This window comes from Kogia breviceps, chromosome 4, assembly GCF_026419965.1.
Source record: "Kogia breviceps isolate mKogBre1 chromosome 4, mKogBre1 haplotype 1, whole genome shotgun sequence".
Classification (NCBI taxonomy): Eukaryota; Metazoa; Chordata; class Mammalia; order Artiodactyla; family Physeteridae; genus Kogia; species Kogia breviceps.
The window spans coordinates 184,730,374-184,757,079 of NC_081313.1; positions in this window are offsets into that span (position 1 = coordinate 184,730,374).

The following is a 26,706-nucleotide window of genomic DNA, read 5'->3' on the forward strand; positions in this document are numbered from 1 at the left end:
GCCGTGAGGCTAGGCCTCAGGCTTCAGGCCTGGTGGCCCGGCGAAGGGCCGTAGCTAGGGTTAGGGTTAGGCCCCCGGTGAGGCTGAGGCTCGAGGTCGGGGTACAGACCCGTGTGGGCGGGCGTGTGCGGCGTAGGGCGTGGCATGCCGTGAGGCTAGGCCTCAGGCTTCATGCCTGGCGGCCCGGCGAAGGGCCGGAGCTTGGGTTAGGGTTAGGCCCCCGGTGAGGCTGAGGCTCGAGGTCGGGGTACGGACCCGTGTGGGGGGGCGTGTGCGGCGTAGGGCGCGGCATGCCGTGAGGCTAGGCCTCAGGCTTCAGGCCTGACGGCCCGGCGAAGGGCCGGAGCTAGGGTTAGGGTTAGGCCCCCGGTGAGGCTGAGGCTCGAGGTCGGTGTACGGACACGTGTTGGGGGGCGTGTGCGGCGTAGGGCGCGTCATGCCGTGAGGCTAGGCCTCAGGCTTCAGGCCTGGCGGCCGGGCGAAGGGCCGGAGCTAGGGTAAGTGTTAGGCCCCCGGTGAGGCTGAGGCTCGAGGTCGGGGTACGGACACGTGTGGGGGGGCGTGTGCGGCGTAGGGCGCGGCATGCCGTGAGGCTAGGCCTCAGGCTTCAGGCCTGGCGGCCCGGCGAAGGGCCGGAGCTAGGTTTAGGGTTCGGCCCCCGGTGAGGCTGAGGCTCGAGGTCGGGGTACGGACACATGTGGGGGGGCGTGTGCGGCGTAGGGCGCGGCATGCCGTGAGGCTAGGCCTCAGGCTTCAGGCCTGGCGGCCCGGCGAAGGGCCGGAGCTAGGGTTAGGGTTAGGCCCCCGGTGAGGCTGAGGCTCGAGGTCGGGGTACGGACCCGTGTGGTGGGGCGTGTGCGGCGTAGGGCGCGGCATGCCGTGAGGCTAGGCCTCAGGCTTCAGGCCTGGCGGCACGGCGAAGGGCCGGAGCTAGGTTTAGGGTTAGGCCCCCGGTGAGGCTGAGGCTCGAGGTCGGGGTACGGACACGTGTGGGGGGGCGTGTGCGGCGTAGGGCGCGGCATGCCGTGAGGCTAGGCCTCAGGCTTCAGGCCTGGCGACCCGGCGAATGGCCGGAGCTAGGGTTAGGTTTAGGCCCCCGGTGAGGCTGAGGCTCGAGGTCGGGGTACGGACCCGTGTGGGGGGGGCGTGTGCGGCGTTGGGCGCGGCATGCCGTGAGGCTAGCCCTCAGGCTTCAGGCCTGGCGGCCCGGCGAAGGGCCGGAGCTAGGTTTAGGGTTAGGCCCCCTGTGAGGCTGAGGCTCGAGGTCGGCGTACGGACACGTGTGGGGGGGCGTGTGTGGCGAAGGGCGCGGCATGCCGTGAGACTAGGCCTCAGGCTTCAGGCCTGGCGGCCCGGCAAAGGGCCGGAGCTAGGGTTAAGGTTAGGCCCCCGGTGAGGCTGAGGCTCGAGGTCGGGGTACGGACACGTGTGGGGGGGCGTGTGCGGCGTAGGGCGCGGCATGCCGTGAGGCTAGGCCTCAGGCTTCAGGCCTGGCGGCCCGGCGAAGGGCCGGAGCTAGGGTTAGGGTTAGGCCCCCGGTGAGGCTGAGGCTCGAGGTCGGGGTACTGACACGTGTGGGGGGGCGTGTGCGGCGTAGGGCGCGGCATGCCGTGAGGCTAGGCCTCAGGCTTCAGGCCTGGCGGCCCGGCGAAGGGCCGGAGCTAGGGTTAGGGTTAGGCCCCCGGTGAGGCTGAGGCTCGAGGTCGGGGTACGGACACGTGTGTGGGGGCGTGTGCTGCGTAGGGCGCGGCATGCCGTGAAGCTAGGCCTCAGGCTTCAGGCCTGGCGGCCCGGCGAAGGGCCGGAGCTAGGGTTAGGGTTAGGCCCCCGGTGAGGCTGAGGCTCGAGGTCGGGGTACGGACACGTGTGGGGGGGCGTGTGCGGCGTAGGGCGCGGCATGCCGTGAGGCTAGGCCTCAGGCTTCAGGCCTGGCGGCCCGGCGAAGGGCCGGAGCTAGGGTTAGGGTTAGGCCCCCGGTGAGGCTGAGGCTCGAGGTCGGGGTACGGACACGTGTGGGGGGGCGTGTGTGGCGTAGGGCGCGGCATGCCGTGAGGCTAGGCCTCAGGCTTCAGGCCTGGCGGCCCGGCGAAGGGCCGGAGCTAGGTTTAGGGTTAGGCCCCCGATGAGGCTGAGGCTCGAGGTCGGGGTACGGACACGTGTGGGGGGGCGTGTGCGGCGTAGGGCGCGGCATGCCGTGAGGCTAGCCCTCAGGCTTCAGGCCTGGCGGCCCGGCGAAGGGCCGGAGCTAGGGTTAGGGTTAGGCCCCCGGTGAGGCTGAGGCTCGAGGTCGGGGTTACGGACACGCGTGGGGGGGCGTGTGCGGCGTAGGGCGCGGCATGCCGTGAGGCTAGGCCTCAGGCTTCAGGCCTGGCGGCCCGGCGAAAGGCCGGAGCTAGGGTTACGGTTAGGCCCCCCGTGAGGCTGAGGCTCGAGGTCGGGGTACGGACACGTGTGGAGGGGCGTGTGCGGCGAAGGGCGCGGCATGCCGTGAGGCTAGGCCTCAGGCTTCAGGCCTGGTGGCCCGGCAAAGGGCCGGAGCTAGGGTTAGGGTTAGGCCCCCGGTGAGGCTGAGGCTCGAGGTCGGGGTACGGACACGTGTGGGGGGCGTGTGCGGCGTAGGGCGCGGCATGCCGTGAGGCTAGGCCTCAGGCTTCCGGCCTGGCGGCCCGGCGAAGGGCCGGAGCTAGGGTTAGGGTTAGGCCCCCCGTGAGTCTGAGGCTCGAGGTCGGGGTACGGACACGTGTGGGGGGGCGTGTGCGGCGTAGGGCGCGGCATGCCGTGAGGCTAGGCCTCAGGCTTCAGGCCTGGCGGCCCGGCGAAGGGCCGGAGCTAGGGTTAGGGTTAGGCCCCCGGTGAGGCTGAGGCTCCAGGTCGGGGTACGGACACGTGTGGGGGGGCGTGTGCGGCGTAGGGCGCGGCATGCCGTGAGGCTAGGCCTCAGGCTTCAGGCCTGGCGGCCAGGCGAAGGGCCGGAGGTAGGGTTAGGGTTAGGCCCCCGGTGAGGCTGAGGCTCGAGGTCAGGGTACGGACACGTGTGGGGGGGCGTGTGCGGCGTAGGGCGCGGCATGCCGTGAGGCTAGGCCTCAGGCTTCAGGCCTGGTGGCCCGGCGAAGGGCCGTAGCTAGGGTTAGGGTTAGGCCCCCGGTGAGGCTGAGGCTCGAGGTCGGGGTACAGACCCGTGTGGGCGGGCGTGTGCGGCGTAGGGCGTGGCATGCCGTGAGGCTAGGCCTCAGGCTTCATGCCTGGCGGCCCGGCGAAGGGCCGGAGCTTGGGTTAGGGTTAGGCCCCCGGTGAGGCTGAGGCTCGAGGTCGGGGTACGGACCCGTGTGGGGGGGCGTGTGCGGCGTAGGGCGCGGCATGCCGTGAGGCTAGGCCTCAGGCTTCAGGCCTGACGGCCCGGCGAAGGGCCGGAGCTAGGGTTAGGGTTAGGCCCCCGGTGAGGCTGAGGCTCGAGGTCGGTGTACGGACACGTGTTGGGGGGCGTGTGCGGCGTAGGGCGCGTCATGCCGTGAGGCTAGGCCTCAGGCTTCAGGCCTGGCGGCCGGGCGAAGGGCCGGAGCTAGGGTAAGTGTTAGGCCCCCGGTGAGGCTGAGGCTCGAGGTCGGGGTACGGACACGTGTGGGGGGGCGTGTGCGGCGTAGGGCGCGGCATGCCGTGAGGCTAGGCCTCAGGCTTCAGGCCTGGCGGCCCGGCGAAGGGCCGGAGCTAGGTTTAGGGTTCGGCCCCCGGTGAGGCTGAGGCTCGAGGTCGGGGTACGGACACATGTGGGGGGGCGTGTGCGGCGTAGGGCGCGGCATGCCGTGAGGCTAGGCCTCAGGCTTCAGGCCTGGCGGCCCGGCGAAGGGCCGGAGCTAGGGTTAGGGTTAGGCCCCCGGTGAGGCTGAGGCTCGAGGTCGGGGTACGGACCCGTGTGGTGGGGCGTGTGCGGCGTAGGGCGCGGCATGCCGTGAGGCTAGGCCTCAGGCTTCAGGCCTGGCGGCACGGCGAAGGGCCGGAGCTAGGTTTAGGGTTAGGCCCCCGGTGAGGCTGAGGCTCGAGGTCGGGGTACGGACACGTGTGGGGGGGCGTGTGCGGCGTAGGGCGCGGCATGCCGTGAGGCTAGGCCTCAGGCTTCAGGCCTGGCGACCCGGCGAATGGCCGGAGCTAGGGTTAGGTTTAGGCCCCCGGTGAGGCTGAGGCTCGAGGTCGGGGTACGGACCCGTGTGGGGGGGGCGTGTGCGGCGTTGGGCGCGGCATGCCGTGAGGCTAGCCCTCAGGCTTCAGGCCTGGCGGCCCGGCGAAGGGCCGGAGCTAGGTTTAGGGTTAGGCCCCCTGTGAGGCTGAGGCTCGAGGTCGGCGTACGGACACGTGTGGGGGGGCGTGTGTGGCGAAGGGCGCGGCATGCCGTGAGACTAGGCCTCAGGCTTCAGGCCTGGCGGCCCGGCAAAGGGCCGGAGCTAGGGTTAAGGTTAGGCCCCCGGTGAGGCTGAGGCTCGAGGTCGGGGTACGGACACGTGTGGGGGGGCGTGTGCGGCGTAGGGCGCGGCATGCCGTGAGGCTAGGCCTCAGGCTTCAGGCCTGGCGGCCCGGCGAAGGGCCGGAGCTAGGGTTAGGGTTAGGCCCCCGGTGAGGCTGAGGCTCGAGGTCGGGGTACGGACACGTGTGGGGGGGCGTGTGCGGCGTAGGGCGCGGCATGCCGTGAGGCTAGGCCTCAGGCTTCAGGCCTGGCGGCCCGGCGAAGGGCCGGAGCTAGGGTTAGGGTTAGGCCCCCGGTGAGGCTGAGGCTCGAGGTCGGGGTACGGACACGTGTGGGGGGGCGTGTGCGGCGTAGGGCGCGGCATGCCGTGAGGCTAGGCCTCAGGCTTCAGGCCTGGCGGCCCGGCGAAGGGCCGGAGCTAGGGTTAGGGTTAGGCCCCCGGTGAGGCTGAGGCTCGAGGTCGGGGTACGGACACGTGTGGGGGGGCGTGTGTGGCGTAGGGCGCGGCATGCCGTGAGGCTAGGCCTCAGGCTTCAGGCCTGGCGGCCCGGCGAAGGGCCGGAGCTAGGTTTAGGGTTAGGCCCCCGATGAGGCTGAGGCTCGAGGTCGGGGTACGGACACGTGTGGGGGGGCGTGTGCGGCGTAGGGCGCGGCATGCCGTGAGGCTAGCCCTCAGGCTTCAGGCCTGGCGGCCCGGCGAAGGGCCGGAGCTAGGGTTAGGGTTAGGCCCCCGGTGAGGCTGAGGCTCGAGGTCGGGGTTACGGACACGCGTGGGGGGGCGTGTGCGGCGTAGGGCGCGGCATGCCGTGAGGCTAGGCCTCAGGCTTCAGGCCTGGCGGCCCGGCGAAAGGCCGGAGCTAGGGTTACGGTTAGGCCCCCCGTGAGGCTGAGGCTCGAGGTCGGGGTACGGACACGTGTGGAGGGGCGTGTGCGGCGAAGGGCGCGGCATGCCGTGAGGCTAGGCCTCAGGCTTCAGGCCTGGTGGCCCGGCAAAGGGCCGGAGCTAGGGTTAGGGTTAGGCCCCCGGTGAGGCTGAGGCTCGAGGTCGGGGTACGGACACGTGTGGGGGGCGTGTGCGGCGTAGGGCGCGGCATGCCGTGAGGCTAGGCCTCAGGCTTCCGGCCTGGCGGCCCGGCGAAGGGCCGGAGCTAGGGTTAGGGTTAGGCCCCCCGTGAGTCTGAGGCTCGAGGTCGGGGTACGGACACGTGTGGGGGGGCGTGTGCGGCGTAGGGCGCGGCATGCCGTGAGGCTAGGCCTCAGGCTTCAGGCCTGGCGGCCCGGCGAAGGGCCGGAGCTAGGGTTAGGGTTAGGCCCCCGGTGAGGCTGAGGCTCCAGGTCGGGGTACGGACACGTGTGGGGGGGCGTGTGCGGCATAGGGCGCGGCATGCCGTGAGGCTAGGCCTCAGGCTTCAGGCCTGTCGGCCCGGCGAAGGGCCGGAGCTCGGGTTAGGGTTAGGCCCCCGGTGAGGCTGAGGCTCGAGGTCGGGGTACGGACCCGTGTGGTGGGGCGTGTGCGGCGTAGGGCACGGCATGCCGTGAGGCTAGGCCTCAGGCTTCAGGCCTGGCGGCCCGGGGAAGGGCCGGAGCTAGGTTTAGGGTTAGGCCCCCGGTGAGGCTGAGGCTCGAGGTCGGGGTACGGACACGTGTGGGGGGGCGTGTGCGGCGTAGGGCGCGGCATGCCGTGAGGCTAGGCCTCAGGCTTCAGGCCTGGCGACCCGGCGAATGGCCGGAGCTAGGGTTAGGTTTAGGCCCCCGGTGAGGCTGAGGCTCGAGGTCGGGGTACGGACCCGTGTGGGGGGGGCGTGTGCGGCGTTGGGCGCGGCATGCCGTGAGGCTAGCCCTCAGGCTTCAGGCCTGGCGGCCAGGCGGAGGGCCGGAGCTAGGTTTAGGGTTAGGCCCCCGGTGAGGCTGAGGCTCGAGGTCGGGGTACGGACACGTGTGGGGGGGCGTGTGTGGCGAAGGGCGCGGCATGCCGTGAGGCTAGGCCTCAGGCTTCAGGCCTGGCTGCCCGGCAAAGGGCCGGAGCTAGGGTTAGGGTAAGGCCCCCGGTTAGGCTGAGGCTCGAGGTCGGGGTACGGAGACGTGTGGGGGGGCTTGTGCGGCATAGGGCGCGGTATGCCGTGAGGCTAGGCCTCAGGCTTCAGGCCTGGCGGCCCGGCGAAGGGCCGGAACTAGGGTTAGGGTTAGCCCCCCGGTGAGGCTGAGGCTCGAGGTCGGGGTACGGACACGTGTGTTGGGGCGTGTGCGGCGTAGGGCGCGGCATGCCGTGAGGCTAGGCCTCAGGCTTCAGGCCTGGCGGCCCGGCGAAGGGCCGGAGCTAGGGTTAGGGTTAGGCCCCCCGTGAGTCTGAGGCTCGAGGTCGGGGTACGGACACGTGTGGGGGGGCGTGTGGGGCGTAGGGCGTGGCATGCCGTGAGGCTAGGCCTCAGGCTTCAGGCCTGGCGGCCCGGCGAAGGGCCGGAGCTAGGGTGAGGGTTAGGCCCGCGTTGAGGCTGAGGCTCGAGGTCGGGGTACGGACACCTGTGGGGGGGCGTGTGCGGCATAGGGCACGGCATGCCGTGAGGCTAGGCCTCAGGCTTCAGGCCTGGCGGCCAGGCGAAGGGCCGGAGGTAGGGTTAGGGTTAGGCCCCCGGTGAGGCTGAGGCTCGAGGTCAGGGTACGGACACGTGTGGGGGGGCGTGTGCGGCGTAGGGCGCGGCATGCCGTGAGGCTAGGCCTCAGGCTTCAGGCCTGGCGGCCCGGCGAAGGGCCGGAGCTAGGGTGAGGGTTAGGCCCGCGGTGAGGCTGAGGCTCGAGGTCGGGGTACGGACACCTGTGGGGGGGCGTGTGCGGCATAGGGCGCGGCATGCCGTGAGGCTAGGCCTCAGGCTTCAGGCCTGGCGGCCAGGCGAAGGGCCGGAGGTAGGGTTAGGGTTAGGCCCCCGGTGAGGCTGAGGCTCGAGGTCAGGGTACGGACACGTGTGGGGGGGCGTGTGCGGCGTAGGGCGCGGCATGCCGTGAGGCTAGGCCTCAGGCTTCAGGCCTGGCGGCCCGGCGAAGGGCCGGAGCTAGGGTTAGGGTTAGGCCCCCGGTGAGGCTGAGGCTCGAGGTCGGGGTACAGACCCGTGTGGGGGGGCGTGTGCGGCGTAGGGCGCGGCATGCCGTGAGGCTAGGCCTCAGGCTTCATGCCTGGCGGCCCGGCGAAGGGCCGGAGCTAGGGTTAGGGTTAGGCCCCCGGTGAGGCTGAGGCTCGAGGTCGGGGTACGGACACCTGTGGGGGGGCGTGTGCGGCGTAGGGCGCGGCATGCCGTGAGGCTAGGCCTCAGGCTTCAGGCCTGGCGGCCCGGCGAAGGGCCGGAGCTAGGGTTAGGGTTAGGCCCCCGGTGAGGCTGAGGCTCGAGGTCGGGGTACAGACCCGTGTGGGGGGGCGTGTGCGGCGTAGGGCGCGGCATGCCGTGAGGCTAGGCCTCAGGCTTCAGGCCTGGCGGCCCGGCGAAGGGTCGGAGCTAGGGTTAGGGTTAGGCCCCCCGTGAGTCTGAGGCTCGAGGTCGGGGTACGGACACGTGTGGGGGGGCGTGTGGGGCGTAGGGCGTGGCATGCCGTGAGGCTAGGCCTCAGGCTTCAGGCCTGGCGGCCCGGCGAAAGGCCGGAGCTAGGGTGAGGGTTAGGCCCGCGGTGAGGCTGAGGCTCGAGGTCGGGGTACGGACACCAGTCGGGGGGTGTGTGCGGCATAGGGCACGGCATGCCGTGAGGCTAGGCCTCAGGCTTCAGGCCTGGCGGCCAGGCGAAGGGCCGGAGGTAGGGTTAGGGTTAGGCCCCCGGTGAGGCTGAGGCTCGAGGTCAGGGTACGGACACGTGTGGGGGGGCGTGTGCGGCGTAGGGCGCGGCATGCCGTGAGGCTAGGCCTCAGGCTTCAGGCCTGACGGCCCGGCGAAGGGCCCGAGCTAGGGTTAGGGTTAGGCCCCCGGTGAGGCTGAGGCTCGAGGTCGGGGTACAGACCCGTGTGGGGGGGCGTGTGCGGCGTAGGGCGCGGCATGCCGTGAGGCTAGGCCTCAGGCTTCAGGCCTGGCGGCCCGGCGAAGGGTCGGAGCTAGGGTTAGGGTTAGGCCCCCCGTGAGTCTGAGGCTCGAGGTCGGGGTACGGACACGTGTGGGGGGGCGTGTGGGGCGTAGGGCGTGGCATGCCGTGAGGCTAGGCCTCAGGCTTCAGGCCTGGCGGCCCGGCGAAGGGCCGGAGCTAGGGTGAGGGTTAGGCCCGCGGTGAGGCTGAGGCTCGAGGTCGGGGTACGGACACCTGTGGGGGGGCGTGTGCGGCATAGGGCGCGGCATGCCGTGAGGCTAGGCCTCAGGCTTCAGGCCTGGCGGCCAGGCGAAGGGCCGGAGGTAGGGTTAGGGTTAGGCCCCCGGTGAGGCTGAGGCTCGAGGTCAGGGTACGGACACGTGTGGGGGGGCGTGTGCGGCGTAGGGCGCGGCATGCCGTGAGGCTAGGCCTCAGGCTTCAGGCCTGGCGGCCCGGCGAAGGGCCGGAGCTAGGGTTAGGGTTAGGCCCCCAGTGAGGCTGAGGCTCGAGGTCGGGGTACAGACCCGTGTGGGGGGGCGTGTGCGGCGTAGGGCGCGGCATGCCGTGAGGCTAGGCCTCAGGCTTCATGCCTGGCGGCCCGGCGAATGGCCGGAGCTAGGGTTAGGGTTAGGCCCCCGGTGAGGCTGAGGCTCGAGGTCGGGGTACGGACACGTGTGGGGGGGCGTGTGCGGCGTAGGGCGCGGCATGCCGTGAGGCTAGGCCTCAGGCTTCAGGCCTGGCGGCCCGGCGAAGGGCCGGAGCTAGGGTTAGGGTTAGGCCCCCGGTGAGGCTGAGGCTCGAGGTCGGGGTACAGACCCGTGTGGGGGGGCGTGTGCGGCGTAGGGCGCGGCATGCCGTGAGGCTAGGCCTCAGGCTTCAGGCCTGGCGGCCCGGCGAAGGGCCGGAGCTAGGGTTAGGGTTAGGCCCCCCGTGAGTCTGAGGCTCGAGGTCGGGGTACGGACACGTGTGGGGGGGCGTGTGGGGCGTAGGGCGTGGCATGCCGTGAGGCTAGGCCTCAGGCTTCAGGCCTGGCGGCCCGGCGAAAGGCCGGAGCTAGGGTGAGGGTTAGGCCCGCGGTGAGGCTGAGGCTCGAGGTCGGGGTTCGGACACCAGTCGGGGGGCGTGTGCGGCATAGGGCACGGCATGCCGTGAGGCTAGGCCTCAGGCTTCAGGCCTGGCGGCCAGGCGAAGGGCCGCAGGTAGGGTTAGGGTTAGGCCCCCGGTGAGGCTGAGGCTCGAGGTCAGGGTACGGACACGTGTGGGGGGGCGTGTGCGGCGTAGGGCGCGGCATGCCGTGAGGCTAGGCCTCAGGCTTCAGGCCTGGTGGCCCGGCGAAGGGCCGTAGCTAGGGTTAGGGTTAGGCCCCCGGTGAGGCTGAGGCTCGAGGTCGGGGTACAGACCCGTGTGGGCGGGCGTGTGCGGCGTAGGGCGCGGCATGCCGTGAGGCTAAGCCTCAGGCTTCAGGCCTGACGGCCCGGCGAAGGGCCGGAGCTAGGGTTAGGGTTAGGCCCCCGGTGAGGCTGAGGCTCGAGGTCGGTGTACGGACACGTGTTGGGGGGCGTGTGCGGCGTAGGGCGCGTCATGCCGTGAGGCTAGGCCTCAGGCTTCAGGCCTGGCGGCCGGGCGAAGGGCCGGAGCTAGGGTAAGTGTTAGGCCCCCGGTGAGGCTGAGGCTCGAGGTCGGGGTACGGACACGTGTGGGGGGGCGTGTGCGGCGTAGGGCGCGGCATGCCGTGAGGCTAGGCCTCAGGCTTCAGGCCTGGCGGCCCGGCGAAGGGCCGGAGCTAGGTTTAGGGTTCGGCCCCCGGTGAGGCTGAGGCTCGAGGTCGGGGTACGGACACGTGTGGGGGGGCGTGTGCGGCGTAGGGCGCGGCATGCCGTGAGGCTAGGCCTCAGGCTTCAGGCCTGGCGGCCCGGCGAAGGGCCGGAGCTAGGGTTAGGGTTAGGCCCCCGGTGAGGCTGAGGCTCGAGGTCGGGGTACGGACCCGTGTGGTGGGGCGTGTGCGGCGTAGGGCGCGGCATGCCGTGAGGCTAGGCCTCAGGCTTCAGGCCTGGCGGCCCGGCGAAGGGCCGGAGCTAGGTTTAGGGTTAGGCCCCCGGTGAGGCTGAGGCTCGAGGTCGGGGTACGGACACGTGTGGGGGGGCGTGTGCGGCGTAGGGCGCGGCATGCCGTGAGGCTAGGCCTCAGGCTTCAGGCCTGGCGACCCGGCGAATGGCCGGAGCTAGGGTTAGGTTTAGGCCCCCGGTGAGGCTGAGGCTCGAGGTCGGGGTACGGACCCGTGTGGGGGGGGCGTGTGCGGCGTTGGGCGCGGCATGCCGTGAGGCTAGCCCTCAGGCTTCAGGCCTGGCGGCCCGGCGAAGGGCCGGAGCTAGGTTTAGGGTTAGGCCCCCGGTGAGGCTGAGGCTCGAGGTTGGCGTACGGACACGTGTGGGGGGGCGTGTGTGGCGAAGGGCGCGGCATGCCGTGAGACTAGGCCTCAGGCTTCAGGCCTGGCGGCCCGGCAAAGGGCCGGAGCTAGGGTTAAGGTTAGGCCCCCGGTGAGGCTGAGGCTCGAGGTCGGGGTACGGACACGTGTTGGGGGGCGTGTGCGGCGTAGGGCGCGGCATGCCGTGAGGCTAGGCCTCAGGCTTCAGGCCTGGCGGCCCGGCGAAGGGCCGGAGCTAGGGTTAGGGTTAGGCCCCCGGTGAGGCTGAGGCTCGAGGTCGGGGTACGGACACGTGTGGGGGGGCGTGTGCGGCGTAGGGCGCGGCATGCCGTGAGGCTAGGCCTCAGGCTTCAGGCCTGGCGGCCCGGCGAAGGGCCGGAGCTAGGGTTAGGGTTAGGCCCCCGGTGAGGCTGAGGCTCGAGGTCGGGGTACGGACACGTGTGTGGGGGCGTGTGCTGCGTAGGGCGCGGCATGCCGTGAAGCTAGGCCTCAGGCTTCAGGCCTGGCGGCCCGGCGAAGGGCCGGAGCTAGGGTTAGGGTTAGGCCCCCGTTGAGGCTGAGGCTCGAGGTCGGGGTACGGACACGTGTGGGGGGGCGTGTGCGGCGTAGGGCGCGGCATGCCGTGAGGCTAGGCCTCAGGCTTCAGGCCTGGCGGCCCGGCGAAGGGCCGGAGCTAGGGTTAGGGTTAGGCCCCCGGTGAGGCTGAGGCTCGAGGTCGGGGTACGGACACGTGTGGGGGGCGTGTGTGGCGTAGGGCGCGGCATGCCGTGAGGCTAGGCCTCAGGCTTCAGGCCTGGCGGCCCGGCGAAGGGCCGGAGCTAGGTTTAGGGTTAGGCCCCCGATGAGGCTGAGGCTCGAGGTCGGGGTACGGACACGTGTGGGGGGGCGTGTGCGGCGTAGGGCGCGGCATGCCGTGAGGCTAGCCCTCAGGCTTCAGGCCTGGCGGCCCGGCGAAGGGCCGGAGCTAGGGTTAGGGTTAGGCCCCCGGTGAGGCTGAGGCTCGAGGTCGGGGTACGGACACGCGTGGGGGGGCGTGTGCGGCGTAGGGCGCGGCATGCCGTGAGGCTAGGCCTCAGGCTTCAGGCCTGGCGGCCCGGCGAAAGGCCGGAGCTAGGGTTAGGGTTAGGCCCCCCGTGAGGCTGAGGCTCGAGGTCGGGGTACGGACACGTGTGGAGGGGCGTGTGCGGCGAAGGGCGCGGCATGCCGTGAGGCTAGGCCTCAGGCTTCAGGCCTGGTGGCCCGGCAAAGGGCCGGAGCTAGGGTTAGGGTTAGGCCCCCGGTGAGGCTGAGGCTCGAGGTCGGGGTACGGACACGTGTGGGGGGCGTGTGCGGCGTAGGGCGCGGCATGCCGTGAGGCTAGGCCTCAGGCTTCCGGCCTGGCGGCCCGGCGAAGGGCCGGAGCTAGGGTTAGGGTTAGGCCCCCCGTGAGTCTGAGGCTCGAGGTCGGGGTACGGACACGTGTGGGGGGGCGTGTGCGGCGTAGGGCGCGGCATGCCGTGAGGCTAGGCCTCAGGCTTCAGGCCTGGCGGCCCGGCGAAGGGCCGGAGCTAGGGTTAGGGTTAGGCCCCCGGTGAGGCTGAGGCTCCAGGTCGGGGTACGGACACGTGTGGGGGGGCGTGTGCGGCGTAGGGCGCGGCATGCCGTGAGGCTAGGCCTCAGGCTTCAGGCCTGGCGGCCTGGCGAAGGGCCGGAGCTAGGGTTAGGGTTAGGCCCCCGGTGATCCTGAGGCTCGAGGTCGGGGTACGGACACGCGTGGGGGGGCGTGTGCGGCATAGGGCGCGGCATGCCGTGAGGCTAGGCCTCAGGCTTCAGGCCTGGCGGCCCGGCGAAAGGCCGGAGCTAGGTTTAGGGTTAGGCCCCCCGTGAGGCTGAGGCTCGAGGTCGGGGTACGGACACGTGTGGAGGGGCGTGTGCGGCGAAGGGCGCGGCATGCCGTGAGGCTAGGCCTCAGGCTTCAGGCCTGTCGGCCCGGCAGAGGGCCGGAGCTAGGGTTAGGGTTAGGCCCCCGGTGAGGCTGAGGCTCGAGGTCGGGTTACGGACACGTGTGGGCGGGCGTGTGCGGCGTAGGGCGCGGCATGCTGTGAGGCTAGGCCTCTGGCTTCAGGCCTGGCGGCCCGGCGAAGGGCCGGAGCTAGCGTTAGGGTTAGGCCCCCCGTGAGGCTGAGGCTCGAGGTCGGGGTACGGACACGCGTGGGGGGGCGTGTGCGGCGTAGGGCGCGGCATGCCGTGAGGCTAGGCCTCAGGCTTCAGGCCTGGCGGCCCGGCGAAAGGCCGGAGCTAGGTTTAGGGTTAGGCCCCCCGTGAGGCTGAGGCTCGAGGTCGGGGTACGGACACGTGTGGAGGGGCGTGTGCGGCGAAGGGCGCAGCATGCCGTGAGGCTAGGCCTCAGGCTTCAGGCCTGGCGGCCCGGCAAAGGGCCGGAGGTAGGGTTAGGGTTAGGCCCCCCGGTGAGGCTGAGGCTCGAGGTCGGGGTACGGACACGTGTGGGGGGCATGTGCGGCGTAGGGCGCGGCATGCCGTGAGGCTAGGCCTCAGGCTTCAGGCCTGGCGGCCCGGCGAAGGGCCGGAGATAGGGTTAGGATTAGGACCCCCGTGAGGCTGAGGCTCGAGGTCGGGGTACGGACACGTGTGGGGGGGCGTGTGCGGCGTAGGGCGCGGCATGCCGTGAGGCTAGGCCCCAGGCTTCAGGCCTGGCGGCCCGGCGAAGGGCCGGAGCTAGGTTTAGGGTTAGGCCCCCGGTGAGGCTGAGGCTCGAGGTCGGGGTACGGACACGTGTGGGGGGGCGTGTGCGGCGTAGGGCGCGGCATGCCGTGAGGCTAGGCCTCAGGCTTCAGGCCTGGCGGCCCGGCGAACGGCCAGAGCTAGGGTTAGGGTTAGGCCCCCCGTGAGGCTGAGGCTCGAGGTCGGGGTACGGACACGTGTGGGGGGGCGTGTGCGGCGTAGGGCGCGGCATGCCGTGAGGCTAGGCCTCAGGCTTCAGGCCTGGCGGCCCGGCGAAGGGCCGGAGCTAGGGTTAGCGTTAGGCCCCCGGTGAGGCTGAGGCTCGAGGTCGGGGTACGGACACGTGTGGGGGGGCGTGTGCGGCGTAGGGCGCGGCATGCCGTGAAGCTAGACCTCAGGCTTCAGGCCTGGCGGCCCGGCGAAAGGCCGGAGCTAGGGTTAGGGTTAGGCCCCCCGTGAGGCTGAGGCTCGAGGTCGGGGTACGGACACGTGTGGGGGGGCGTGTGCAGCGTAGGGCGTGGCATGCCGTGAGGCTAGGCCTCAGGCTTCAGTCCTGGCGGCCCGGCGAAGGGCCGGAGCTAGGGTTAGGGTTAGGCCCCCGGTGAGGCTGAGGCTCGAGGTCGGGGTACGGACACGTGTGGGGGGGCGTGTGCGGCGTAGGGCGCGGCATGCCGTGAAGCTAGGCGTCAGGCTTCAGGCCTGGCGGCCCGGCGAAGGGCCGGAGCTAGGGTTAGGGTTAGGCCCCCCGTGAGGCTGAGGCTCGAGGTCGGGGTACGGACACGTGTGGGGGGGCGTGTGCGGCGTAGGGCGTGGCATGCCGTGAGGCTAGGCCTCAGGCTTCAGGCCTGGCGGCCCGGCGAAGGGCCGGAGCTAGGGTTAGGTTTAGGCCCCCGGTGAGGCTGAGGCTCGAGGTCGGGGTACGGACACGTGTGGGGGGGGCGTGTGCGGCGTAGGGCGCGGCATGCCGTGAGGCTAGGCCTCAGGCTTCAGGCCTGGCGGCCCGGCGAATGGCCGGAGCTAGGGTTAGGTTTAGGCCCCCGGTGAGGCTGAGGCTCGAGGTCGGGGTACGGACCCGTGGGGGGGGGCGTGTGCGGCGTAGGGCGCGGCATGCCGTAAGGCTAGGCCTCAGGCTTCAGGCCTGGCGGCCGGGCGAAGGGCCGGAGCTAGGGTTAGGGTTAGGCCCCCGGTTAGGCTGAGGCTCGAGGTCGGGGTACGGACACGTGTGGGGGGCTTGTGCGGCATAGGGCGCGGTATGCCGTGAGGCTAGGCCTCAGGCTTCAGGCCTGGCGGCCCGGCGAAGGGCCGGAGCTAGGGTTAGGGTTAGGCCCCCGGTGAGGCTGAGGCTCGAGGTCGGGGTACGGACACGTGTGGGGGGGCATGTGCGGCGTAGGGCGCGGCATGCCGTGAGGCTAGGCCTAAGGCTTCAGGCCTGGCGGCCCGGAGAAGGGCCGGAGCTAGGGTGAGGGTTAGGCCCCCGGTGAGGCTGAGGCTCGAGGTCAGGGTACAGACAAGTGTGGGGGGGCGTGTGCGGCGGAGGGCGCGGCATGCCGTGAGGCTAGGCCTCAGGCTTCAGGCCTGGCGGCCCGGCGAAGGGCCTGAGCTAGGCTTAGGTTTAGGCCCCCGGTGAGGCTGAGCCTCGAGGTCGGGGTACGGACACGTGTTGGGTGGCGTGTGCGGCATAGGGCGCGGCATGCCGTGAGGCTAGGCCTCAGGCTTCAGGCCTGTCGGCCCGGCGAAGGGCCGGAGCTAGGGTTAGGGTTAGGCCCCCGGTGAGGCTGAGGCTCGAGGTCGGGGTACGGACCCGTGTGGTGGGGCGTGTGCGGCGTAGGGCACGGCATGCCGTGAGGCTAGGCCTCAGGCTTCAGGCCTGGCGGCCCGGGGAAGGGCCGGAGCTAGGTTTAGGGTTAGGCCCCCGGTGAGGCTGAGGCTCGAGGTCGGGGTACGGACACGTGTGGGGGGGCGTGTGCGGCGTAGGGCGCGGCATGCCGTGAGGCTAGGCCTCAGGCTTCAGGCCTGGCGACCCGGCGAATGGCCGGAGCTAGGGTTAGGTTTAGGCCCCCGGTGAGGCTGAGGCTCGAGGTCGGGGTACGGACCCGTGTGGGGGGGGCGTGTGCGGCGTTGGGCGCGGCATGCCGTGAGGCTAGCCCTCAGGCTTCAGGCCTGGCGGCCAGGCGGAGGGCCGGAGCTAGGTTTAGGGTTAGGCCCCCGGTGATCCTGAGGCTCGAGGTCGGGGTACGGACACGCGTGGGGGGGCGTGTGCGGCATAGGGCGCGGCATGCCGTGAGGCTAGGCCTCAGGCTTCAGGCCTGGCGGCCCGGCGAAAGGCCGGAGCTAGGTTTAGGGTTAGGCCCCCCGTGAGGCTGAGGCTCGAGGTCGGGGTACGGACACGTGTGGAGGGGCGTGTGCGGCGAAGGGCGCGGCATGCCGTGAGGCTAGGCCTCAGGCTTCAGGCCTGTCGGCCCGGCAGAGGGCCGGAGCTAGGGTTAGGGTTAGGCCCCCGGTGAGGCTGAGGCTCGAGGTCGGGGTACGGACACGTGTGGGGGGGCGTGTGCGGCGTAGGGCGCGGCATGCCGTGAGGCTAGGCCTCAGGCTTCAGGCCTGGCGGCCCGGCGAAGGGCCGGAGCTAGGGTTAGGGTTAGGCCCCCGGTGAGGCTGAGGCTCGAGGTCGGGTTACGGACACGTGTGGGCGGGCGTGTGCGGCGTAGGGCGCGGCATGCTGTGAGGCTAGGCCTCTGGCTTCAGGCCTGGCGGCCCGGCGAAGGGCCGGAGCTAGCGTTAGGGTTAGGCCCCCCGTGAGGCTGAGGCTCGAGGTCGGGGTACGGACACGCGTGGGGGGGCGTGTGCGGCGTAGGGCGCGGCATGCCGTGAGGCTAGGCCTCAGGCTTCAGGCCTGGCGGCCCGGCGAAAGGCCGGAGCTAGGTTTAGGGTTAGGCCCCCCGTGAGGCTGAGGCTCGAGGTCGGGGTACGGACACGTGTGGAGGGGCGTGTGCGGCGAAGGGCGCGGCATGCCGTGAGGCTAGGCCTCAGGCTTCAGGCCTGGCGGCCCGGCGAAGGGCCGGAGGTAGGGTTAGGGTTAGGCCCCCCGGTGAGGCTGAGGCTCGAGGTCGGGGTACGGACACGTGTGGGGGGGCGTGTGCGGCGTAGGGCGCGGCATGCCGTGAGGCTAGGCCTCAGGCTTCAGGCCTGGCGGCCCGGCGAAGGGCCGGAGATAGGGTTAGGATTAGGACCCCCGTGAGGCTGAGGCTCGAGGTCGGGGTACGGACCCGTGTGGGGGGGCGTGTGCGGCGTAGGGCGCGGCATGCCGTGAGGCTAGGCCCCAGGCTTCAGGCCTGGCGGCCCGGCGAAGGGCCGGAGCTAGGTTTAGGGTTAGGCCCCCGGTGAGGCTGAGGCTCGAGGTCGGGGTACGGACACGTGTGGGGGGGCGTGTGCGGCGTAGGGCGCGGCATGCCGTGAGGCTAGGCCTCAGGCTTCAGGCCTGGCGGCCCGGCGAACGGCCAGAGCTAGGGTGAGGGTTAGGCCCCCCGTGAGGCTGAGGCTCGAGGTCGGGGTACGGACACGTGTGGGGGGGCGTGTGCGGCGTAGGGCGCGGCATGCCGTGAGGCTAGGCCTCAGGCTTCAGGCCTGGCGGCCCGGCGAAGGGCCGGAGCTAGGGTTAGCGTTAGGCCCCCGGTGAGGCTGAGGCTCGAGGTCGGGGTACGGACACGTGTGGGGGGGCGTGTGCGGCGTAGGGCGCGGCATGCCGTGAAGCTAGACCTCAGGCTTCAGGCCTGGCGGCCCGGCGAAAGGCCGGAGCTAGGGTTAGGGTTAGGCCCCCCGTGAGGCTGAGGCTCGAGGTCGGGGTACGGACCCGTGTGGGGGGGCGTGTGCGGCGTAGGGCGTGGCATGCCGTGAGGCTAGGCCTCAGGCTTCAGTCCTGGCGGCCCGGCGAAGGGCCGGAGCTAGGGTTAGGGTTAGGCCCCCGGTGAGGCTGAGGTTCGAGGTCGGGGTACGGACACGTGTGGGGGGGCGTGTGCGGCGTAGGGCGCGGCATGCCGTGAAGCTAGGCGTCAGGCTTCAGGCCTGGCGGCCCGGCGAAGGGCCGGAGCTAGGGTTAGGGTTAGGCCCCCCGTGAGGCTGAGGCTCGAGGTCGGGGTACGGACACGTGTGGGGGGGCGTGTGCGGCGTAGGGCGTGGCATGCCGTGAGGCTAGGCCTCAGGCTTCAGGCCTGGCGGCCCGGCGAAGGGCCGGAGCTAGGGTTAGGTTTAGGCCCCCGGTGAGGCTGAGGCTCGAGGTCTGGGTACGGACACGTGTGGGGGGGGCGTGTGCGGCGTAGGGCGCGGCATGCCGTGAGGCTAGGCCTCAGGCTTCAGGCCTGGCGGCCCGGCGAATGGCCGGAGCTAGGGTTAGGTTTAGGCCCCCGGTGAGGCTGAGGCTCGAGGTCGGGGTACGGACCCGTGGGGGGGGGCGTGTGCGGCGTAGGGCGCGGCATGCCGTAAGGCTAGGCCTCAGGCTTCAGGCCTGGCGGCCGGGCGAAGGGCCGGAGCTAGGGTTAGGGTTAGGCCCCCGGTTAGGCTGAGGCTCGAGGTCGGGGTACGGACACGTGTGGGGGGCTTGTGCGGCATAGGGCGCGGTATGCCGTGAGGCTAGGCCTCAGGCTTCAGGCCTGGCGGCCCGGCGAAGGGCCGGAGCTAGGGTTAGGGTTAGGCCCCCGGTGAGGCTGAGGCTCGAGGTCGGGGTACGGACACGTGTGGGGGGGCATGTGCGGCGTAGGGCGCGGCATGCCGTGAGGCTAGGCCTCAGGCTTCAGGCCTGGCGGCCCGGAGAAGGGCCGGAGCTAGGGTGAGGGTTAGGCCCCCGGTGAGGCTGAGGCTCGAGGTCGGGGTACAGACAAGTGTGGGGGGGCGTGTGCGGCGTTGGGCGCGGCATGCCGTGAGGCTAGCCCTCAGGCTTCAGGCCTGGCGGCCCGGCGAAGGGCCGGAGCTAGGTTTAGGGTTAGGCCCCCGGTGAGGCTGAGGCTCGAGGTCGGCGTACGGACACGTGTGGGGGGGCGTGTGTGGCGAAGGGCGCGGCATGCCGTGAGACTAGGCATCAGGCTTCAGGCCTGGCGGCCCGGCAAAGGGCCGGAGCTAGGGTTAAGGTTAGGCCCCCGGTGAGGCTGAGGCTCGAGGTCGGGGTACGGACACGTGTTGGGGGGCGTGTGCGGCGTAGGGCGCGGCATGCCGTGAGGCTAGGCCTCAGGCTTCAGGCCTGGCGGCCCGGCGAAGGGCCGGAGCTAGGGTTAGGGTTAGGCCCCCGGTGAGGCTGAGGCTCGAGGTCGGGGTACGGACACGTGTGGGGGGGCGTGTGCGGCGTAGGGCGCGGCATGCCGTGAGGCTAGGCCTCAGGCTTCAGGCCTGGCGGCCCGGCGAAGGGCCGGAGCTAGGGTTAGGGTTAGGCCCCCGGTGAGGCTGAGGCTCGAGGTCGGGGTACGGACACGTGTGTGGGGGCGTGTGCTGCGTAGGGCGCGGCATGCCGTGAAGCTAGGCCTCAGGCTTCAGGCCTGGCGGCCCGGCGAAGGGCCGGAGCTAGGGTTAGGGTTAGGCCCCCGGTGAGGCTGAGGCTCGAGGTCGGGGTACGGACACGTGTGGGGGGGCGTGTGCGGCGTAGGGCGCGGCATGCCGTGAGGCTAGGCCTCAGGCTTCAGGCCTGGCGGCCCGGCGAAGGGCCGGAGCTAGGGTTAGGGTTAGGCCCCCGGTGAGGCTGAGGCTCGAGGTCGGGGTACGGACACGTGTGGGGGGCGTGTGTGGCGTAGGGCGCGGCATGCCGTGAGGCTAGGCCTCAGGCTTCAGGCCTGGCGGCCCGGCGAAGGGCCGGAGCTAGGTTTAGGGTTAGGCCCCCGATGAGGCTGAGGCTCGAGGTCGGGGTACGGACACGTGTGGGGGGGCGTGTGCGGCGTAGGGCGCGGCATGCCGTGAGGCTAGCCCTCAGGCTTCAGGCCTGGCGGCCCGGCGAAGGGCCGGAGCTAGGGTTAGGGTTAGGCCCCCGGTGAGGCTGAGGCTCGAGGTCGGGGTACGGAGACGCGTGGGGGGGCGTGTGGGGCGTAGGGCGCGGCATGCCGTGAGGCTAGGCCTCAGGCTTCAGGCCTGGCGGCCCGGCGAAAGGCCGGAGCTAGGGTTAGGGTTAGGCCCCCCGTGAGGCTGAGGCTCGAGGTCGGGGTACGGACACGTGTGGAGGGGCGTGTGCGGCGAAGGGCGCGGCATGCCGTGAGGCTAGGCCTCAGGCTTCAGGCCTGGTGGCCCGGCAAAGGGCCGGAGCTAGGGTTAGGGTTAGGCCCCCGGTGAGGCTGAGGCTCGAGGTCGGGGTACGGACACGTGTGGGGGGCGTGTGCGGCGTAGGGCGCGGCATGCCGTGAGGCTAGGCCTCAGGCTTCCGGCCTGGCGGCCCGGCGAAGGGCCGGAGCTAGGGTTAGGGTTAGGCCCCCGGTGAGGCTGAGGCTCGAGGTCGGGGTACGGACCCGTGTGGTGGGGCGTGTGCGGCGTAGGGCACGGCATGCCGTGAGGCTAGGCCTCAGGCTTCAGGCCTGGCGGCCCGGGGAAGGGCCGGAGCTAGGTTTAGGGTTAGGCCCCCGGTGAGGCTGAGGCTCGAGGTCGGGGTACGGACACGTGTGGGGGGGCGTGTGCGGCGTAGGGCGCGGCATGCCGTGAGGCTAGGCCTCAGGCTTCAGGCCTGGCGACCCGGCGAATGGCCGGAGCTAGGGTTAGGTTTAGGCCCCCGGTGAGGCTGAGGCTCGAGGTCGGGGTACGGACCCGTGTGGGGGGGGCGTGTGCGGCGTTGGGCGCGGCATGCCGTGAGGCTAGCCCTCAGGCTTCAGGCCTGGCGGCCAGGCGGAGGGCCGGAGCTAGGTTTAGGGTTAGGCCCCCGGTGAGGCTGAGGCTCGAGGTCGGGGTACGGACACGTGTGGGGGGGCGTGTGTGGCGAAGGGCGCGGCATGCCGTGAGGCTAGGCCTCAGGCTTCAGGCCTGGCTGCCCGGCAAAGGGCCGGAGCTAGGGTTAGGGTAAGGCCCCCGGTTAGGCTGAGGCTCGAGGTCGGGGTACGGAGACGTGTGGGGGGGCTTGTGCGGCATAGGGCGCGGTATGCCGTGAGGCTAGGCCTCAGGCTTCAGGCCTGGCGGCCCGGCGAAGGGCCGGAACTAGGGTTAGGGTTAGCCCCCCGGTGAGGCTGAGGCTCGAGGTCGGGGTACGGACACGTGTGTTGGGGCGTGTGCGGCGTAGGGCGCGGCATGCCGTGAGGCTAGGCCTCAGGCTTCAGGCCTGGCGGCCCGGCGAAGGGCCGGAGCTAGGGTTAGGGTTAGGCCCCCCGTGAGTCTGAGGCTCGAGGTCGGGGTACGGACACGTGTGGGGGGGCGTGTGGGGCGTAGGGCGTGGCATGCCGTGAGGCTAGGCCTCAGGCTTCAGGCCTGGCGGCCCGGCGAAGGGCCGGAGCTAGGGTGAGGGTTAGGCCCGCGTTGAGGCTGAGGCTCGAGGTCGGGGTATGGACACCTGTGGGGGGGCGTGTGCGGCATAGGGCACGGCATGCCGTGAGGCTAGGCCTCAGGCTTCAGGCCTGGCGGCCAGGCGAAGGGCCGGAGGTAGGGTTAGGGTTAGGCCCCCGGTGAGGCTGAGGCTCGAGGTCAGGGTACGGACACGTGTGGGGGGGCGTGTGCGGCGTAGGGCGCGTCATGCCGTGAGGCTAGGCCTCAGGCTTCAGGACTGACGGCCCGGCGAAGGGCCCGAGCTAGGGTTAGGGTTAGGCCCCCGGTGAGGCTGAGGCTCGAGGTCGGGGTACAGACCCGTGTGGGGGGGCGTGTGCGGCGTAGGGCGCGGCATGCCGTGAGGCTAGGCCTCAGGCTTCAGGCCTGGCGGCCCGGCGAAGGGTCGGAGCTAGGGTTAGGGTTCGGCCCCCCGTGAGTCTGAGGCTCGATGTCGGGGTACGGACACGTGTGGGGGGGCGTGTGGGGCGTAGGGCGTGGCATGCCGTGAGGCTAGGCCTCAGGCTTCAGGCCTGGCGGCCCGGCGAAGGGCCGGAGCTAGGGTGAGGGTTAGGCCCGCGGTGAGGCTGAGGCTCGAGGTCGGGGTACGGACACCTGTGGGGGGGCGTGTGCGGCATAGGGCGCGGCATGCCGTGAGGCTAGGCCTCAGGCTTCAGGCCTGGCGGCCAGGCGAAGGGCCGGAGGTAGGGTTAGGGTTAGGCCCCCGGTGAGGCTGAGGCTCGAGGTCAGGGTACGGACACGTGTGGGGGGGCGTGTGCGGCGTAGGGCGCGGCATGCCGTGAGGCTAGGCCTCAGGCTTCAGGCCTGGCGGCCCGGCGAAGGGCCGGAGCTAGGGTTAGGGTTAGGCCCCCGGTGAGGCTGAGGCTCGAGGTCGGGGTACAGACCCGTGTGGGGGGGCGTGTGCGGCGTAGGGCGCGGCATGCCGTGAGGCTAGGCCTCAGGCTTCATGCCTGGCGGCCCGGCGAAGGGCCGGAGCTAGGGTTAGGGTTAGGCCCCCGGTGAGGCTGAGGCTCGAGGTCGGGGTACGGACACGTGTGGGGGGGCGTGTGCGGCGTAGGGCGCGGCATGCCGTGAGGCTAGGCCTCAGGCTTCAGGCCTGGCGGCCCGGCGAAGGGCCGGAGCTAGGGTTAGGGTTAGGCCCCCGGTGAGGCTGAGGCTCGAGGTCGGGGTACATACCCGTGTGGGGGGGCGTGTGCGGCGTAGGGCGCGGCATGCCGTGAGGCTAGGCCTCAGGCTTCAGGCCTGGCGGCCCGGCGAAGGGCCGGAGCTAGGGTTAGGGTTAGGCCCCCCGTGAGTCTGAGGCTCGAGGTCGGGGTACGGACACGTGTGGGGGGGCGTGTGGGGCATAGGGCGTGGCATGCCGTGAGGCTAGGCCTCAGGCTTCAGGCCTGGCGGCCCGGCGAAAGGCCGGAGCTAGGGTGAGGGTTAGGCCCGCGGTGAGGCTGAGGCTCGAGGTCGGGGTTCGGACACCAGTCGGGGGGCGTGTGCGGCATAGGGCACGGCATGCCGTGAGGCTAGGCCTCAGGCTTCAGGCCTGGCGGCCAGGCGAAGGGCCGGAGGTAGGGTTAGGGTTAGGCCCCCGGTGAGGCTGAGGCTCGAGGTCAGGGTACGGACACGTGTGGGGGGGCGTGTGCGGCGTAGGGCGCGGCATGCCGTGAGGCTAGGCCTCAGGCTTCAGGCCTGGTGGCCCGGCGAAGGGCCGTAGCTAGGGTTAGGGTTAGGCCCCCGGTGAGGCTGAGGCTCGAGGTCGGGGTACAGACCCGTGTGGGCGGGCGTGTGCGGCGTAGGGCGCGGCATGCCGTGAGGCTAAGCCTCAGGCTTCAGGCCTGACGGCCCGGCGAAGGGCCGGAGCTAGGGTTAGGGTTAGGCCCCCGGTGAGGCTGAGGCTCGAGGTCGGTGTACGGACACGTGTTGGGGGGCGTGTGCGGCGTAGGGCGCGTCATGCCGTGAGGCTAGGCCTCAGGCTTCAGGCCTGGCGGCCGGGCGAAGGGCCGGAGCTAGGGTAAGTGTTAGGCCCCCGGTGAGGCTGAGGCTCGAGGTCGGGGTACGGACACGTGTGGGGGGGCGTGTGCGGCGTAGGGCGCGGCATGCCGTGAGGCTAGGCCTCAGGCTTCAGGCCTGGCGGCCCGGCGAAGGGCCGGAGCTAGGTTTAGGGTTCGGCCCCCGGTGAGGCTGAGGCTCGAGGTCGGGGTACGGACACGTGTGGGGGGGCGTGTGCGGCGTAGGGCGCGGCATGCCGTGAGGCTAGGCCTCAGGCTTCAGGCCTGGCGGCCCGGCGAAGGGCCGGAGCTAGGGTTAGGGTTAGGCCCCCGGTGAGGCTGAGGCTCGAGGTCGGGGTACGGACCCGTGTGGTGGGGCGTGTGCGGCGTAGGGCGCGGCATGCCGTGAGGCTAGGCCTCAGGCTTCAGGCCTGGCGGCCCGGCGAAGGGCCGGAGCTAGGTTTAGGGTTAGGCCCCCGGTGAGGCTGAGGCTCGAGGTCGGGGTACGGACACGTGTGGGGGGGCGTGTGCGGCGTAGGGCGCGGCATGCCGTGAGGCTAGGCCTCAGGCTTCAGGCCTGGCGACCCGGCGAATGGCCGGAGCTAGGGTTAGGTTTAGGCCCCCGGTGAGGCTGAGGCTCGAGGTCGGGGTACGGACCCGTGTGGGGGGGGCGTGTGCGGCGTTGGGCGCGGCATGCCGTGAGGCTAGCCCTCAGGCTTCAGGCCTGGCGGCCCGGCGAAGGGCCGGAGCTAGGTTTAGGGTTAGGCCCCCGGTGAGGCTGAGGCTCGAGGTCGGCGTACGGACACGTGTGGGGGGGCGTGTGTGGCGAAGGGCGCGGCATGCCGTGAGACTAGGCCTCAGGCTTCAGGCCTGGCGGCCCGGCAAAGGGCCGGAGCTAGGGTTAAGGTTAGGCCCCCGGTGAGGCTGAGGCTCGAGGTCGGGGTACGGACACGTGTTGGGGGGCGTGTGCGGCGTAGGGCGCGGCATGCCGTGAGGCTAGGCCTCAGGCTTCAGGCCTGGCGGCCCGGCGAAGGGCCGGAGCTAGGGTTAGGGTTAGGCCCCCGGTGAGGCTGAGGCTCGAGGTCGGGGTACGGACACGTGTGGGGGGGCGTGTGCGGCGTAGGGCGCGGCATGCCGTGAGGCTAGGCCTCAGGCTTCAGGCCTGGCGGCCCGGCGAAGGGCCGGAGCTAGGGTTAGGGTTAGGCCCCCGGTGAGGCTGAGGCTCGAGGTCGGGGTACGGACACGTGTGTGGGGGCGTGTGCTGCGTAGGGCGCGGCATGCCGTGAAGCTAGGCCTCAGGCTTCAGGCCTGGCGGCCCGGCGAAGGGCCGGAGCTAGGGTTAGGGTTAGGCCCCCGTTGAGGCTGAGGCTCGAGGTCGGGGTACGGACACGTGTGGGGGGGCGTGTGCGGCGTAGGGCGCGGCATGCCGTGAGGCTAGGCCTCAGGCTTCAGGCCTGGCGGCCCGGCGAAGGGCCGGAGCTAGGGTTAGGGTTAGGCCCCCGGTGAGGCTGAGGCTCGAGGTCGGGGTACGGACACGTGTGGGGGGCGTGTGTGGCGTAGGGCGCGGCATGCCGTGAGGCTAGGCCTCAGGCTTCAGGCCTGGCGGCCCGGCGAAGGGCCGGAGCTAGGTTTAGGGTTAGGCCCCCGATGAGGCTGAGGCTCGAGGTCGGGGTACGGACACGTGTGGGGGGGCGTGTGCGGCGTAGGGCGCGGCATGCCGTGAGGCTAGCCCTCAGGCTTCAGGCCTGGCGGCCCGGCGAAGGGCCGGAGCTAGGGTTAGGGTTAGGCCCCCGGTGAGGCTGAGGCTCGAGGTCGGGGTACGGACACGCGTGGGGGGGCGTGTGCGGCGTAGGGCGCGGCATGCCGTGAGGCTAGGCCTCAGGCTTCAGGCCTGGCGGCCCGGCGAAAGGCCGGAGCTAGGGTTAGGGTTAGGCCCCCCGTGAGGCTGAGGCTCGAGGTCGGGGTACGGACACGTGTGGAGGGGCGTGTGCGGCGAAGGGCGCGGCATGCCGTGAGGCTAGGCCTCAGGCTTCAGGCCTGGTGGCCCGGCAAAGGGCCGGAGCTAGGGTTAGGGTTAGGCCCCCGGTGAGGCTGAGGCTCGAGGTCGGGGTACGGACACGTGTGGGGGGCGTGTGCGGCGTAGGGCGCGGCATGCCGTGAGGCTAGGCCTCAGGCTTCCGGCCTGGCGGCCCGGCGAAGGGCCGGAGCTAGGGTTAGGGTTAGGCCCCCCGTGAGTCTGAGGCTCGAGGTCGGGGTACGGACACGTGTGGGGGGGCATGTGCGGCGTAGGGCGCGGCATGCCGTGAGGCTAGGCCTCAGGCTTCAGGTCTGGCGGCCCGGCGAAGGGCCGGAGCTAGGGTTAGGGTTAGGCCCCCGGTGAGGCTGAGGCTCCAGGTCGGGGTACGGACACGTGTGGGGGGGCGTGTGCGGCGTAGGGCGCGGCATGCCGTGAGGCTAGGCCTCAGGCTTCAGGCCTGGCGGCCTGGCGAAGGGCCGGAGCTAGGGTTAGGGTTAGGCCCCCGGTGATCCTGAGGCTCGAGGTCGGGGTACGGACACGCGTGGGGGGGCGTGTGCGGCATAGGGCGCGGCATGCCGTGAGGCTAGGCCTCAGGCTTCAGGCCTGGCGGCCCGGCGAAAGGCCGGAGCTAGGTTTAGGGTTAGGCCCCCCGTGAGGCTGAGGCTCGAGGTCGGGGTACGGACACGTGTGGAGGGGCGTGTGCGGCGAAGGGCGCGGCATGCCGTGAGGCTAGGCCTCAGGCTTCAGGCCTGTCGGCCCGGCAGAGGGCCGGAGCTAGGGTTAGGGTTAGGCCCCCGGTGAGGCTGAGGCTCGAGGTCGGGGTACGGACACGTGTGGGGGGGCGTGTGCGGCGTAGGGCGCGGCATGCCGTGAGGCTAGGCCTCAGGCTTCAGGCCTGGCGGCCCGGCGAAGGGCCGGAGCTAGGGTTAGGGTTAGGCCCCCGGTGAGGCTGAGGCTCGAGGTCGGGTTACGGACACGTGTGGGCGGGCGTGTGCGGCGTAGGGCGCGGCATGCTGTGAGGCTAGGCCTCTGGCTTCAGGCCTGGCGGCCCGGCGAAGGGCCGGAGCTAGCGTTAGGGTTAGGCCCCCCGTGAGGCTGAGGCTCGAGGTCGGGGTACGGACACGCGTGGGGGGGCGTGTGCGGCGTAGGGCGCGGCATGCCGTGAGGCTAGGCCTCAGGCTTCAGGCCTGGCGGCCCGGCGAAAGGCCGGAGCTAGGTTTAGGGTTAGGCCCCCCGTGAGGCTGAGGCTCGAGGTCGGGGTACGGACACGTGTGGAGGGGCGTGTGCGGCGAAGGGCGCAGCATGCCGTGAGGCTAGGCCTCAGGCTTCAGGCCTGGCGGCCCGGCAAAGGGCCGGAGGTAGGGTTAGGGTTAGGCCCCCCGGTGAGGCTGAGGCTCGAGGTCGGGGTACGGACACGTGTGGGGGGCATGTGCGGCGTAGGGCGCGGCATGCCGTGAGGCTAGGCCTCAGGCTTCAGGCCTGGCGGCCCGGCGAAGGGCCGGAGATAGGGTTAGGATTAGGACCCCCGTGAGGCTGAGGCTCGAGGTCGGGGTACGGACACGTGTGGGGGGGCGTGTGCGGC